This window comes from Zingiber officinale, chromosome 4B (genome assembly GCF_018446385.1).
Source record: "Zingiber officinale cultivar Zhangliang chromosome 4B, Zo_v1.1, whole genome shotgun sequence".
Classification (NCBI taxonomy): Eukaryota; Viridiplantae; Streptophyta; class Magnoliopsida; order Zingiberales; family Zingiberaceae; genus Zingiber; species Zingiber officinale.
The window spans coordinates 57170378-57176628 of NC_055993.1; the positions used below are offsets into that span (position 1 = coordinate 57170378).

The 6251-nt window shown below is 36.0% G+C and overlaps 2 long non-coding RNA genes across 3 annotated transcripts; both read right to left on the reverse strand.

Annotated features, from left to right (window-relative positions):
* Nucleotides 1-1986: 1986 nt before the first annotated feature.
* Nucleotides 1987-4015, reverse strand: LOC121977556. Of its 2 annotated transcripts, none has more exons than XR_006110926.1 (6): nucleotides 3943-4015; nucleotides 3669-3863; nucleotides 3013-3128; nucleotides 2882-2947; nucleotides 2524-2800; nucleotides 1987-2060 (listed from the first exon to the last, which is right to left on the reverse strand). It is a non-coding gene; the product is annotated as an uncharacterized LOC121977556 (long non-coding RNA). The 2 variants fall into 2 exon arrangements; XR_006110925.1 differs by having other exon boundaries at nucleotides 3669-3858; nucleotides 3943-4008.
* A 79-nt stretch (nucleotides 4016-4094) lies between these two features.
* LOC121977557 lies at nucleotides 4095-5312 on the reverse strand. The gene is made up of 5 exons (XR_006110927.1): nucleotides 5242-5312; nucleotides 4796-4906; nucleotides 4539-4592; nucleotides 4334-4450; nucleotides 4095-4211 (listed from the first exon to the last, which is right to left on the reverse strand). It is a non-coding gene; the product is annotated as an uncharacterized LOC121977557 (long non-coding RNA).
* Nucleotides 5313-6251: the final 939 nt, after the last annotated feature.

The window sequence follows — 6251 nt, forward strand, 5'->3', positions numbered from 1 at the left end:
CCTGGTACACCCCAACAGAATGGTGTAGTAGAAAGAAGGTATAGGACTCTTATGGAAATAATTAGATTGATGAGTTATTCAGAAAATTACCAAGTTCGTTTTAAGGATATACTCTGGAAAATAAAGTGAGTACCTTCCAAAGTCAGAACTCTCTACTCATATAGAATTGCTGAATAGACGTAAGCCTATTTTGAAGCATATTCGGATTCGGGTAGTCCAGCACATATGCTGAAGAGAGACAATGATAAGCTGGATAGGAATTCACTTATTTATGGGTTATCCTAGAGAAACGAAAGTAGGTTTATAGTCTTAAAAATCAGAAGGTCATTGTTAGCATCAATGACTGATTTTTAGAGGACTATATAATGAACCATAAGCTCATAAGTAATTTGTTCTTAATAAAAGACAAGTCTAATCTAGTACCAACTGTACAAGATGAAATATCAAAAGAAACTGCAACACGTATCAAAATTGATACACAATTATAGACAGTGCATCATTGTAGTGGGAGGGTTGTCAAACAACCTAAAAGATTCATGTTTTGGGAGAGTCTTTTGGACTTGATCCCAAATGAACATGAGTCTGATCCTGGACATATGATGAAGCACTCCAAGATAAAGATGCATCATCTTGGCAAAGAGCAATGAATACAGAATTAGAATATAATAAAATCAGGAAGCTTGTAGAATCACCAGATAGTGTAAAAGCCATTCGGTGAAAATAAGTCTACAATAGGAAAAGATGGATAGACAGAAAGGTAGAAACTTTCAAAGCATGGCTTGATGAAAAAGGAAACTTTTTCACTGGTAGCCATGCTTAAGTCTATCTGGATTCTTTTATCTATTTGGCAAGTGGATGTCAAGACAACATTCCTTGAATGGAAGTCTTGAAGAAAGCATCCATATAAAGCAACCAGAAGGGTTCATTGCAAAGGGCAAAGAGCATCTTGTATGCAAGCTCAATTAGTTTATAGACTGAGGCAAAGCTTCAAGGTCTTAGAACATCCGGTTTATCAAAGTAATCCAGACCTATGGATTTATTAAGTAACCGGATAAGTCTTGTGTATTCAAAAAGTGTGATGAAAATGTGGTGGTATTTCTTGTACTACACGTAGATAACATTTTTTGGTAGTTGGAAACAATATAAAAGTGTTGTCAGAAGTAAGGGTATGGTTGTCCAAACAATTCGATATGAAGGACTAGGGAGAATGTATATATTCTTGGGATCAAAGTAATAAGGGATCACAAGAAAAGAATATTTTACTTATCCCAAGCTTCATATATCGAAAAAAACCTTGCTCGTTTTAAGCATGCAGAACTCCAAGAAAGGTTTCTTACCTTTTGGGCTTGGAGTCACTACAACAAAAATATTAAAAGACAACGGTTAAAAACCGTTGTCATAGGCCTTTTAAACCCGTTGTAACTGACATTGTTGTTAAATGTGCAGTAAAAGACAACGGTTTGAAACCGTTGTCTTTGACCACATTAGACAACAGTCATGCAACGGATTTAAAGTGTTGTCTTTTAATACCAAAGACAACAGTTCTGCAACAGTATAAAACCGTTGTAATTGCCAGTTTTGCAAAAATTTGATCGCAGATATGCTTTTGACAACAAATACACTATTGTCTTTCTTCAAAATTTAGTTTAAAATCATTGTCTTTGAATACTTTTCACAACGGTTAAAAAATCGTTGTCTATGTTGATTAGAAAATGCATCACGAATAGATAAAACATTATAATTCTTTTGCACACAAACTGGTACAACATATATACATTCACAAAAACTATTTTCAACATATATACATTCAGTTGTCTTTTTTACATCTTGTCTCAATCAAAAACTGGTACAACATATATGTACATTCACTTAAATTTATAAACTTCTACAATTACTACAAGCTATCCAAACATGACCACAAGTAGTTTATCAGACCATAACTACAAAAGATAAGACCATAAAATTAAGTTTATCAGACCACAACAATCTTCACGTACTGGTCCGTTTTCTGCATACAGAATTTCATAGACTTAGCTTGCAAACCCAGCTTTCTCCCTTTTCTGAAAATAAAATATAATTAAAGCCATAGAAAAAAGTATAAACATGCATGTATAAACTGATAATCATTGCAAACTGATAATTGAAACGAATAAATCTAATAAACCACTACAAACTAAATTGATAATTGAAACAAACAAGCTCCAAAAGTAGAAAACTTATCAACATGTATAAATAATTATAAACTTCTTGCAGCTTTGCATCTTTTGTACAGTAGAAACCAAATTGTGAAGTACGTACATAAATCTGGACCTTCTGAAATGTTTAAGTAAAAGAATGGCCAAATAAGCACGAGAAACGTTGCCGCTTCACATTTTCATGAGTAGTCAAGCAAGTGAGCATGAAAAAAGTTGATGAATATATAAACTTGACATTATATCTTAAACCATGTATTATGTGAAAGCAGCTAGATCGAATAGCTAATAGCAGCAACAGAAAGAAGGAATCATAGAGGAAGTCATGTACCTTATGTCTCAACATTACAGCAGCAACACTCTAGTAAGATCTCAAAGCTTGAGGATGTGCAGTTTGCATAAAAACCACAAAGCAGTATACTGAGCAACTACCTTTTTCATCAGTATTTAAGTCGCATGCACCCTTTCTGAACATTGCTTTAAGTTTCTGTATGCGTTCAACATTTGAAGAATTTTTTTCAATCAATATATAAGAATTGGCAACCACTGTTATAGCCTTGCATATAGCAAAATGAATAAAGCTCAATGGAGTGAATAGCTTCATGTAGCTGAAACCAAAAAATTGGGACAAGCATAGCTTAATGGAGATGATGTAAGAATTGGCAACAAGTTAATTCCAATAAACTGACCAGTCCTGCCCCAACATGATCACGAATGAAAGTTGCATCGATGTATCGCTCTTCCTCTATAGCTCTCTGTGGCAACAAGAGTGCTTAGAATATAAATTAAATACAATAAGTGTATAAGACAAGTTTCATACATTCATAATAGTCAATGCTGCTCCAACAATATCCTTTTTGTAGCACCAGTTATGGCCAACTTCAGCTTTGCAGCTTCTCCATAATCCTCTCTTAAAATAGCCTCATTCAATTGTGACTGAAATAAGGCCATCACATAGCATGAAACTATCAGCAAAACTAAAGCCACAGTAGTATGAACAAAATTGTACACTAGAACATAATAAACTTGACTCTAACAAGAGGAAATCAAGTTTGGTATATTTAGTTAAGCTTCAACTTCTAATTTAGTGGTGTTGTTTGTGCTACTCTCTTTGGGCATAACAAGCCAGAGTGACCATGGTCCAAAACTTTGAACAAGACTGATTTTACCAGCTAGTTGATGGCCTATACCATGTGAATCATTTTCATATAACCTTTACAAACCTATAATAAGATCTGAACTAACATTGGCATAAACTAAATTGTGCTAACTATACCAATTTTATGGATCAGTATAACTGTTAGAACCAGCTGATATCATTTCAACTCGTCACAAGTGAAAATATTCATGACCTATACCATATGTTGCTTTCGTTTTTAAAAATCGTTGTTTTAAAAATGCACATGAATACTCATTTTCATTAGATAAGGAGTCTCCAATACGGAAGCTGAAAAATGCACATATGAAAATATTCACCCTTGTTTTATCTCGTATAACAAACAGTAGAGTAGTCTTACGAGGACAAAACCGTCTCAGCATCACCTGTCATGAGGTAAACGAAAGCAACTAAGCAAAACTCAAATTAAAAGTATATGTAAAAAAGTTATTGTAAGACTCAATTTGTTCAGGGGAATATGGTTTGGTTGAAGCAGCAATTCGCCAGCTCCTACTCTGCAAGCAAGTACGTGCTGAATTCAAGAGTAAAGCCAACAAGTAGGAAATTAATGGGTAATTATGAAGAATATTTTACCATTTTTTACTAGCTATTAGCTAGGCCACAATCACTACAGCTGTTCTGGTTATGGAACTTGTTGGCTGATGCCTTCATGTATTCGTCAGTTAAATTTATATCAGAGTTCATAAATTTGAACCATAATGATGAAAAAGATGCACTTAAGGAGGAGACTTAATTTTTTTTGAGACTTACTCAAGTGGGGATTTGAAAACAAAGAAGCATGAACCAATTGCCAAGTAGCACAGCAAGGGAACAAGCCCCTTTAAGTAATGTGAAGTTCCATCCTGTAAAAGTACCATTAGTTGAGTCTTGCAGGAAGAATTTTGGTTGAATCCTAGCATTTCAAAATAACTGAAAAACAACAACAGAAGTTAGTGTAACTAACAAGCATACCCCAATGAGTTACCTGTAACGTGAATGCTATTACTAGTATTGCCATGATCAATGAGCCAGTTTCTAACAGATTAAGATCAAGATCCATCTTGATTCCCGTTATCCAAGCCACCATAACACATAATGGAACCTTAAAAGGGCAAATTAGTACATTGTAAGCTATTCTTTAACATATACACAACATTTCATTTCAAAGCTACATCAAATTAAATCCTTACAACAAACATGGAGATCTGGGTTGCTGAACCAAGGGAAACACCAAGAGTAATATCCTGTGTGAGTTCAACAAGAAAAAATAATTATCACCATGAGAACAATCGTGTTTGACATTTGTTTTCCTTTATTCTTTGATTTGGGTGGATAAGCTAATTCATACGAGCAATGCAAATGTAAGTAATAGAAATGCATTTAGCAGCATCACAAATATGGAAACAATTTGATATGAAATATTATGTTTTAAGAAATTTATACTGACATATTTGCCTTGTGTTGCTCAACAAGTTATGCACCTTCATGCATCAATATCAGAAACAGTATGATCTCACACATAATGCCCAAATGTTCTTGTGAGTCCAGCTATGTGTATCTATTATGAGAAAATATACAAAGACCAAGTCATTTAAAGTTTAGTGTTCCAAAAGAAATAAACACGTCGAGTTAGTATAATTTAACCGTTAGCAAGCTCATGATAACATGCACATCAACAACAAAAGAGTCATGAATTAGAATTGCGTACAGATTACTAAAACAATTTTATAAGATAAATTGGCTACATATTGTGATTGCTAACATAAAATGCAGATCATTTGTCTGTAAGTGTTGAAGTACCAATCACAACGCAAGCAGCAGGCAATAAGATCCATCGAACCACCAAACACAAGACGGTTAAGTGGACCAAACACAAGACGGTTAAGTGGTTACCCATAAATTGGTTTGATACTCCATGGAGAATGAGCAACAGAAACTAGAAACTGTGATGAAGACGGCGATAACTTCAGTATGTCTTTCATCTGGTAAGAAATTGCAGTCCACACAAAGGATCTGAAACCCTGCCAAAGTATATAAAAATAACGATTGAAATTACGTCTTTTATAGAGAAACAAGATCAATGAAAACTACCAAAAAGGCAGGTACAAGAATGAATCAACAAAGAAGCCCTACTCTACAAGGTCGGAAATAAGAGCCAAAGGAAGGGAACCTGAGTGAAGTAGACCAAAGTGACGAGCCAAAGGAAGAAAGCTCCGAAGGAGGCCCACATCCGCGTCGCCCAGGAAATCCACATCTCGATCTGCTGTACGGTGCTCAACTAACGCAGCCCTGAAAACTGGGGGGCGAACAAATCAAGAATGCACTCGACGGCGAGATGACCGGGAAGATTTGCTCCGGAGATTTGGTTATCTCCTTGGGGATTGGCTTCGGTTCGTCCCCTCTTCGTCCCCCTCACCCAAACTCCTCCACAATGATGACGAGTTCAGGTTCGGAGATCTCAACGACAACATCCTCATCAAGAAGCAGGTAAGATGAAACCCTAATGAGTAAGCAGAGGAAAGAGGTGATGTAACGACCCGCCTTCTAGGTACTAAGCTGTAAGGCCGATCGCTACAGTTATGCTGTGCTAACTGTGCGGAAAACTGATCTAATTTAAATTTTAGTTGCTAACTGATAACTGTTCCTGGTTCTACATGTACTGAAGGATGTAATCTAAAGTATACCTAACATATACTACATCCCCTATGGTCAAGGAGCTGAAATAAACGTTCTCCGGCTATTTATCAGACCTCCCAATCGATCCGTTGATCGATTGGAACGTCGGATCGATCCAGGAATCGATTCAGCCGGCTACTGTACGCGGGACATAAATTGGATCGATCCAGTGATCGATCCAGCACGCTACTGTGCTCGGGATGATATTCTGGATCGATCGGCTGATC